The following is a 10377-nucleotide window of genomic DNA, read 5'->3' on the forward strand; positions in this document are numbered from 1 at the left end:
TTCAGCTTCTGTGGAAAGCAATATAGAGATACTTCAAAGTGATACACGTAGATCTACCATTTGATCCAGCAATTCCACTACTGGGCATCTACCCATAAGATCAAAAGTCACTTTATGAAAAAGACACCTGCACTCGAATGTTTATAGCAGCACAATTCACAATTGTGAAGCTATGGAAACAACCCAAGTGCCCATCAATTCATGAGTGGATTAATAAAATTTGCTATATGTATACCATGGGATACTATTAACCTTTAAGAAACAATGGTGATATGGCACCTCTCATATATTCCTGGATACAGCTGGAACCCATTCTACTAAGAGAAGTATCTCAAGAATGGAAAAACCAGCACCACATGTACTCACCAGCAAATTAGTATTAACGGATCAACACCTAAGGGGACACATATGAGTAACATTTATCAGGTGTCAGGAGGGTGGGAGGGAGGAGGAGGGGATGGGTGTATACAACCACAACGAGTAAGATGTGCAATGTTTGGAGGATGGACATGCTTGAAACTCTTACTCAAGGGGGGAGGGGGGCATGGGCAATATAAGTAACCTTAAGACTTGTACCCCCATAATACACTAAAATAAAAATAAAAAAATAAAATTCATTCATGTAAAGTAGAAACCTTTAAGAAACTATCAATAAAAAAAGTAATGGCCTTAATGTGGAATATGAATTCTTTATATAAGTGATCCTCACCAAGGGAGACCAGGTTTCCATAGTTCTCCAACATCACATCTCTATACAAATTCCGCTGAGCATTGTCAAGGCATGCCCACTCCTCTGGAGAGAATTCTACAGCCACATCCCTGAATGTCACCAGCTCCTGTAAAAAGATACATATTTCCTAAGTGGTCATAGAGAGAGTTCTTAATTTGACTGCAAGCAAAATGAGTTATGAGAACTGTTTCTGACATATGAGTGACAGCAATTATCCAATAAGATAATTTTTAGCACATTGATATTCTTGAACATATTTTCTCATCCGCTGGAATGAGGATCACAAAAGATGTATGAAAAAGTGTGCACATGATTATGCTTTGGATGATAAATCATTGAATACAAAATTAAGGGCCTTACAACAGTAATATAAATTTATGGGTGTTATATTTACATCACATTGATAAATTGTGCATATTTCTCACATAGAGAAACATAGTGAGTTAGAAAGTATCACCTAATTTTTACGAGTACAATGAAGAACTAGAGATTTTGTTAAAATACATATTCTGATTCAGGAGATCTGGGGTGGTGTCTGAATCTCTGCATGGCACATGATATAACTGCTGATATCAATGCTTCTTGCCTAAGGAGAGTATGTTGTCAACATCCAGTAAAAGGTAGAATTTATCTCAGTTCATCAGAACAGAACACAGATGATAGCCCTCATTTTTCAAAGCAAGCTATAAGAAGAAAGGGGAGCTTCCAGATTAAATATGATCCTTCATGCACATCACTCAGTAAATCTCCATGAGACACTTAATGATAAATGGAAAAAAACCAATTAACTTTACATGGGAACAATCTCTCAGAGAGCATCTTAAGCAAGTGAATGTAATTAATATCACTTTAGTGGGACAAATTGTTGTTAGGCATCATTGCAAAGAGTAGAATACAAAATCACCGCTGGGATAGTAGTGGCCAACAATATGTAACCATGAAAATTCATCAGTTGTATGCAAATTTCAGATACAGATGTTTCCCATGTTTTGTTATCTTTAATAATGTATGTAAATACTTCAGCATCACACAGAGTAAGTCTTCTACTTTCCTTTTTTTCCATAATTTTCTGGTTATCCTACACAATCAATGCTATCCTCTTCCCAAATTCTCCTAATGATATTTTATGTATAGCTGATAAAGCAACCAGATAAAACTTTGAGAGTACATGTTCCCCCTCTTCACTCAAATTCAAAGACTATATCCAATGCCCAACAGGAATTTCAGACATCCACACTATTATATCTTGACCTGTCACAATGGGAACATTTTCATATTACATATCATACAGTTCTTATAAAATCGGGTTATTGTATTAGGAAGCTTCTGGACGAGAATGTAGAGCAGGCTCTGTTATATAGGAAGGAAGGATTTTCCAGAGCTTCTTGACTGTCATAAGAAGAAAGAAAAAAAAATGTACTTACAAACTTCTTAGGCATACACAACAAAAGTAAAAAATTAAAGGTTTACAAGTTCAAAAAATTGAAGTTCTACATGACTTTCTAGGAGAAACAGTGGATACAACCTCTAATATGGGACATACTTACATGAAAACCAGCCATTTCTTCTTCTTCTTCTCCTACTCTGAAATTTCTTTTCAGCTGAGATTTTGGAGAACAATTACCATTAAATGTTGAGACTGCACTTAAAGCAGTGAGCACAATTTCATCCCTTGCTTCCACCACATTCACAAGCAGGAGGAACATAAAATGCAGAAGGGCTACACTCAATTACTCTTGCTCACAGTAAAGAGTCAGCTATGATCAGCTCATTCATGGAGACCAAAATGTGAGGTTCTCCTGTTTTTTATTCTGGCTACCTTCCCCGGCTACAGGTGCCAGGAGTCTCTGCTACAGGAATGGGAATCTGACCACAGTGATCTGCCTCTAACAAGCCCAAGAGAGCAGAACCTGTGACTTCCCTCTACAACAAAGGCTAAACCCAATTCTCATGAATATATGCAGGAATCCTAATGCTTGACCCTGTTATCAAATTAGAATTAGTTGGGGCACAATTAAAACCACATGGATGTTCCCATCCAGCCCAACAGCCAGGTGATGGTGTTTCTTCAATCTAGCCAGGTTATCCTAATTGAAAGCCTAGCTGAAAGGTAATTACCTTAAATTTGTGTCTGAAACATCAATGTGAATATAAATCATGTGGTACTGTAGGCCTCACTCTAAGAATTGTGGTCTGCTGGCGTGGAAGGGGCACATTAATTGGGTTCTTAGCCATGTCCCTTTTAGTGCTGATGTTGCTCAACACAGATCCATTATTGGTAGCACTCAGTAGAGACAGCAAGCACAGCATGCATACTGCCTTTTGCCCAACACTCATCACAGCATATACTTAATATTCATATGAAGAGCAGCATAATGCAATGTCTACTGAGCATGTCCTATGTGCTCAGAAGTATGGTTTGTTGCACTGTGAAGAAGCCTTTACATTGTGTGATTTAATCCTCATTATACAAGAAAAGGTGAGTAGTAAGTGTTCAATAATTTACAGAAACATTTAGATGTGGTGCCAGCCTTTCTTTTCTTCTCATGCAACTATAATATGACACTACACAAGATCTGGAAGATTGTTTACACTTATCCCTAATAGGTCTTTTCAATGTCCGCTTACAAGTCCATGTTGATCTCTTACACTGAAGCATATTTCTCCCCGGAGATTTTGATCCATCTTCAGTCTAAAGCATGTCCCTGTCTTGCAAATTCCAGGTTGAGGCCAGGTTTAGTTTGGATCAAATTTGTGTATTCTTCGCTTTTACAGAGAGGGAAAGAAAACAGGAAGAGAAATTCCTCTTTGGAAGCTGCTCTAATGCATCCTGAGGAAACTCAGACCTTGGATTCCGAGTTCAGAGCTGCAGATTTAGGTCTCTAGAGAGGCATGAATTCAGTAGGGCTCACTGCCCATTTCCTTGCATTTGGGCAAGAATTGAAGGCAGAAAGGGAGTTTATCTGTCCAATTCAGTGTGCATAATATTGTTCCCATTTGTGTCTGGGGCCGATGATATCTGAATCCATATAAGTTCTAAAGATTTGAGATGCATTTACAGAAAGGATAGAACTACTAATTATTATCCTATGGGAGTGTATTCACAGGAATCTGGTCTAACTATACTCCGGAGGAACAGTAGACACCAAAGAGGTCAAGAGAACTCACTGTGTTCAGATGTGTGGACAGTGAAGCTCTCTGCTGCAGACTTGCTGGTTACAGACTGGAAGCTCAAGAAGGAATCTAGTGTTTAAAGTCCTTCTAACTTAGAAGTGGTGGGCACATTTTATGTTTATGTTGCAGTTTTAATTCTGGAAAGTGTTCAGGAAGTATTAATAGTAAAGAGTATCAGACTAAGAAAACCACTCCACAAAGTTAAAAGAGAATTAAAAGAAACCCTTTTATTACTCAAATCACAATGTGATGTGCACAGTGCCAATACACTGAGAGATTGCAAAGGGACACATAAAGTCGTTCCTGTACATAACTAAGCATATCCTAACTTTTACATACATGTTATCTAGATGAATAATAATTAGCTTTGAAGGAAGAAGTCTAGACAGCCCTATTTGTCCTAAACAGTGCACCATAAACTTACTGGGTAATTAGTGAGACTCTCTTTTTTTGATAATTGGTTAAATTCCAATAAAAAACAAGCTTCTGAAGTTAATACAGTAAGAGATAATTTTGCAACTTAAAGGCAGGTGCTCACTGAACTTTGGATCCCATCTTCAGATGGAAATTGTGGGATAGGGGGCTATTTTCCTTGATAACTGAAATTTCTTTCGAATAAGCTGAATCAATTACACCTAAATGTATTAATACTCCTTTTCATATAACAAAAATGTGACCAAATTATTAATATTAATGTGCCTGTTGGACCAGGACAAATAATGGCAAATTCTTAAAAGTTTTTTCAGCAGCCAGGTGATCCCATTCCTCCATAAGGTGCCATTGGGGTGCGGTGGTGGGGAGCTGGTGCTGGGCTGCCTGGCTGAGCACAGCCACAGCGTTGGTGGCTCAGCAGCCATGGCAGCGGTGGCACCATGCACTTTAATTTTACTGGGCATAAAGCCGCTGGCATTTAGATTTAACATTATTAAAAGCCAATATATGTAAAACCATATTTCTTAAATTAGGAGGACTAACCATTTCTTGCACCATATGTTTCTTACAATCTAGCAATAAAATCTACATGAGTTTCATTAACATTTTGTTTAACATTTATATAGGAAGCTACAGTCTAAGAGAAGCTATCTTTTCCCATTCTTTAATACAGCACTGTTGAATTTGAGAAATAGCTTGATCATCATATTTTAGTTAAGCATTAATATCAAACCAAATTTCCTGTCCCATCATTTGTGCCATCAATTTTTACTGGTGGGTCCGTGGACTCATTTAGCTAGGGTTTCTGACACATCTAATCCCTGCACTAAGTGGTGAACTTTAAAAATTTACACGGAGATATAACGGTTCGCACAAGAGATTTCCAAACCCAAGGAATTAATCTTTCCATTTGAGCCAATTCTTTAAACGAGTTATTGGTGTAAAGAGAGTTTGTGCTGACGAGGTGCAGTGGCTCACACCTGTAATCCTAGCACTCTGGGAAGCTAAGGCAGGAGGATCACTCAAGGTCAGGAGTTTGAAACCAGCCTGAGCAAGAGCAAGACTGTGTCTGTACTAAAAATAGAAAGAAATTAATCACCCAAATAAAAATATATAGATAAATCAGCAGGGCATTGTGGCATATGGCTGTAATCCCAGCTACTAGTGAAGCTGAGGCAGAAGGATTGCTTGAGCCCAAGAGTTTGAGGTTGCTGTGAGCTAGGCTGATGCCATGGCACTCTAGCCTGGGCAACAGAGTGAGAGTGCTGTTTTTGTCATTCCACCTGTCATTCATAAACAAGGGAACTCTGATGTTTACCAACAGATTAATAATGCAGCACAGAACCTGAAAGGGGCTTTAACAATTTTATTTGAAGCTAAAGACAGCTGGACTTCCTGGTGCTGATGATTATGTTATAAAAGAGACTAAAGATGTATGTGGTGCTCACTGTCTCACTTCTGGCCACTGTGAGCATAGAAAACAGGATTGCATCCAAAATCACTAATGAAATTTTCAATGAAAAAGCAGCCATGATCCCTCAGATTCCTCTAGAAAGAATGACCAAATTGTTGGCCACAGTTACATGACTAAAAATGAGAACTGTGCACTGCACACTGCACCTAGTAAAATAAAGGAAGATAAAGTCATGTAAAATGACTTCTCCAGATTGAAATATCAGATAAAGAAATATCATTCCAAATATTTTAAATGCACAGAAATCATTCTATTATATTCTAACATGAAAATACACACTCATAAGTATATTCTAGATGGATGCATATGTTGTACTACAGGTACTTCATAGAAAATTAAATTAAAACTTCTTTAGATACCTAAACTCTCTATTAAGAGATTGCCAGAGTCTCATCTTTCTTTATATAGTACTTACCATATGCATCACACACTTATTAATGCTTTACTTATTGTAATGATTTTCATATCTATGGCATTATATGGTAGGATCTAATAACAGTTTGCTTTTACAAAGCAAACAATACTGAGTTCCAGATTTAATCCTCTGGCATTCTGAATTATTTATCTCTCTTTGTACTTAAGGCTCTTACTTTAAGCTTCGGATTCTGGATCTCTCGAATCTTAATTAAGTAATCAGAATGCTGCATGTATAGCCTATAAATGACCTCAAACTCTCTAGTTAAACTTTTTTTCACCAAAATAAATAATTCTACAATTCTCATTAAAACTTTTAAAGTATTATGTGAACTCACAGGGGGTGAGTACAACAGTGAGAATGCTGCAGCCCAAGTAAAGGCAGGAAGAAGAATGGCTTAGAAACATTTTTAGAAGGGAATGAATATACAAAGATAGCAAAAGAAAAATCAATGCTGGAGATAATTATGAAATGAACGAAGCAGAATTCCCACTGATAAATTCTGAGAGTTGTTTGTACTGCAGGTTTCATCACTCCACATGTATATCAGTGACTTTTTTCACCCTGGACATTTCAGTCTATTACCTGGAGCCATAATTAAAATTTTATAAAACGTATTCTTATAATTTCAGAGTAGGACATATATATAATACGTAACAAACTTTGAAATAATAAAACAATATATTAAGTCTAGCATGAGTAATAACCATGTAAGAAGAGAAGATAGGCATAGGCAGGTTCTGAATTAGAAACTTTAGAATTTTAACCAAATTAATTCAACATAAAGGAAAAAAAGATGCCTTCAGAATCCATGGAGATTCTAGTTTGCTAGTAAATTGTGAACAATTATGAAAGTACCCATTTTTTTAATATTTCTTTTCAAAATAAATATACATCCACATTCACACAAACAGAATTACTACTCTGTAAATCTACAACAATTAAAGTTCTTCTTATATGTGATGTATTTGTATATTTGATTCAATGTAAATAAAAAATGTGTTTATTTCTGTTTCACTGGCCAGATGGGTTGCATATTAAAAGAAAAATATAGAAGAAAATGTGACAAGTACTCATTCAGTGTTCAGAAATATATGGCTTTTCATTAAGTGGACAAATTTTATTATAAGCATTACAGTTAAAATGGAATTATAAAAATAATAAAAAATAAAACTTGTGGGAACATTATTCTTCAAAGAATTAGAAATTTGAAGCCACTGAAAAAAGGATCACAAATGATTTAATTTTACTGTGTAACCCAATAGTACATTTTTACAATCCATTGCCTCCAACTTTGAGAAACATGGAATAGGTTAATGTTGGTAGCAAAATAAAAGTTCATTCAATCTAAAACACGTTTGACACAATAAAAACATTTTTTAATCTAATAAAACAAATGAAGTTTACATGTAATCTAAAAATATTTAAAAATTCATTGTTTCATTATTCTAATGCGCAATTAGTAAAACAAATTATTGGTAATTTTGTCATCGTTTCATTCTGATTTTAATGAGAAGGATATTAGTCTGTATACCTACATCATATGTCACGTGAAATACTGTTTGTTAGAAGTCTACCACACAGCACCTCTCCATTTCATACATCTTACATTTCAGTGATTTTAGTTTTCTATGGAAAAGTACATGAATGATGTGTACTTTATACACACAGACTTCTAATAACTGTGACACAGCTATCATTAACCATAGACATTCACATACACACTAAAAATGAAGCATAGCATCTACTGTTTTTAAAGTTGAATAACATCAATATTTCCTTGTCAAAGGTTGCAAAAAAAATTATACTTTATTACATTTGCATCCCACCCTGATGAGAAAGTATATTTTACACCTCATTATATTTTCAAAAACTCTCTCGTTTTTAAAACTAACATACAAATAAGTAATCTAACTATTTTAACAGAATTATTCTCTATACTCAACAACGTGGTTTAAAGAAATGTTTAAATGTATTAGTGCCTCAGCACATTTTCCTGTGAGTCCTCTCATATCTGTTTAGACTTAATTTTGATTAAATCTGTTCTGAAATTTATTATATCTGTAAAGGACTTTTAAGTATCGATTCTTTGTTGTTCTCTAAGGTATACCTTTTTCATTAATATTTGTTCACATTCATTATATTTGTAAGGTTTCTATCTATGAAAATTTTTGTGATGTTGAGCAATGTTTCAGAAAATATTGGAGAATTACTTTCAGTGAAAGTTCTCCCATGTCCAATAAAATCTCTGTCATAACTCAAGATATTGTTGGCACTCTACATTATTATTGTTTACATAAGTATAAGTATTGTTGTGCATTTTAAAGCTAATATTTTGGGAAAGTACTTCCAAAGTCATTGCATTTATCTCACTTATATCTAGTATGATTTCTTTGATGATGAGTAAGATTGGAGCAGTTATTAAAGACTGTCACAATTTTCATTTATACAATTTTTTTCTGTTATGAACTCTTTCATATAGATTAAGGTGAGAGCACTGGATAAAAGCTTTGCCACAATCCTCAAATTTGTAGGGCTTCTCTCCATTATGATTTCTTTTATGAAGAGTAAGTGTTGAGCACCGGGTAAAGGCTTTGCCACATTCCTCACATTTGTAGGGTTTCTCTCCACTGTGAATTCTTTTATGTTGAGTAAGGTGTGTGCTCTGGGTAAAGGCTTTGCCACATTCTTCACATTTGTAGGGGTTCTCTTCACTATGAATTCTTTTATGTTGTGTAAGTTCTCTGCACCTGGTAAAGGCTTTGCCACATTCCTCACATTTGTAGGGTTTCTCTCCACTATGAATTCGTTTATGTCGATTGAGGTCTCCATTCTTGATAAAGGCTTTGCCACATTCTTCACATTGGAATGGTTTCACTCCACTATGAATCCTTTTATGTTCAGTAAGGTGTGTGCTGTGGGTAAAGGCTTTGCCACATTCTTCACATTTGTAGGGGTTCTCTTCACTATGAATTCTTTTATGTTGTGTAAGTTCTCTGCACCGGGTAAAGGCTTTGCCACATTCCTCACATTTGTAGGGTTTCTCTCCACTATGAATTCATTTATGTCGATTGAGGTCTCCATTCTTGATAAAGGCTTTGCCACATTCTTCACATTGGAATGGTTTCACTCCACTATGAATCCTTTTATGTTCAGTAAGGTGTGTGCTCTGGGTAAAGGCTTTGCCACATTCTTCACATTTGTGGGGTTTCTCTCCACTATGAATTCTTTTATGTAGAGTAAGGGTTGAGCACCAGGTAAAGGCTTTGCTACATTCCTCACATTTGTAGGGTTTCTCTCCTGTGTGAATTCGTTTATGTCGATGGACATGTCCAATGTTGTTAAAGGCTTTGCCACATTCTTCACATTTGTAGGGTTTCTCTCCACTATGAATTCTTTTGTGTAGAGTAAGGGTTGAGCACCGGGTAAAGGCTTTGCCACATTCTTCACATTTGTAGGTTTTCTCTCCTGTATGAATTCGTTTATGTGGGTGGACATGTCCAATGTTGTTAAAGGCTTTGCCACATTCTTCACATTTGTAGGGTTTCTCTCCACTATGAATTCTTTTGTGTTGAGTAAGATATGTGCTCTGGGTAAAGGCCTTGCCACATTCTTCACATTTGTAGGGTTTCTCTCCACTATGAATTCTTTTATGTTGTGTAAGTTTTGTGCACTGGGTAAAGGCCTTGCCACATTCTTCACATTTGTATGGTTTCTCTCTAGTATGAATTATTTTATGTCGAGTTAGGGTTGAGCACCAGGTAAAGGCTTTGCCACATTCTTCACATTTGTAGGGTTTGTCTCCTGTATGAATTCGTTTATGTCGATTGAGGTCTCCAATCTTGATAAATCCTTTGCCACATTCTTCACATTTGTAGGGTTTCTCTCCACTATGAATTCTTTTATGTTGAGTAAGGTGTGTGCTCTGGGTAAAGGCTTTGCCACATTCTTCACATTTGTATGTTTTCTCTCCATTATGAATTCTTTTATGTTGAGTAACGATTGAGCAATGGGTAAAAGCTTTGCTACATTCTTCACATTTGTAGGGTTTCTCTCCTGTGTGAATTCTCCTATGTATAGTGAGATTTGTGTAGCAGTTAAAGGGTTTTCCACATTCTTCACACTTGCTGGGTTTGTCTATAGTGTGAAATT

This window comes from Microcebus murinus, chromosome 31, assembly GCF_040939455.1.
Source record: "Microcebus murinus isolate Inina chromosome 31, M.murinus_Inina_mat1.0, whole genome shotgun sequence".
In the NCBI taxonomy this organism is placed as follows: Eukaryota; Metazoa; Chordata; class Mammalia; order Primates; family Cheirogaleidae; genus Microcebus; species Microcebus murinus.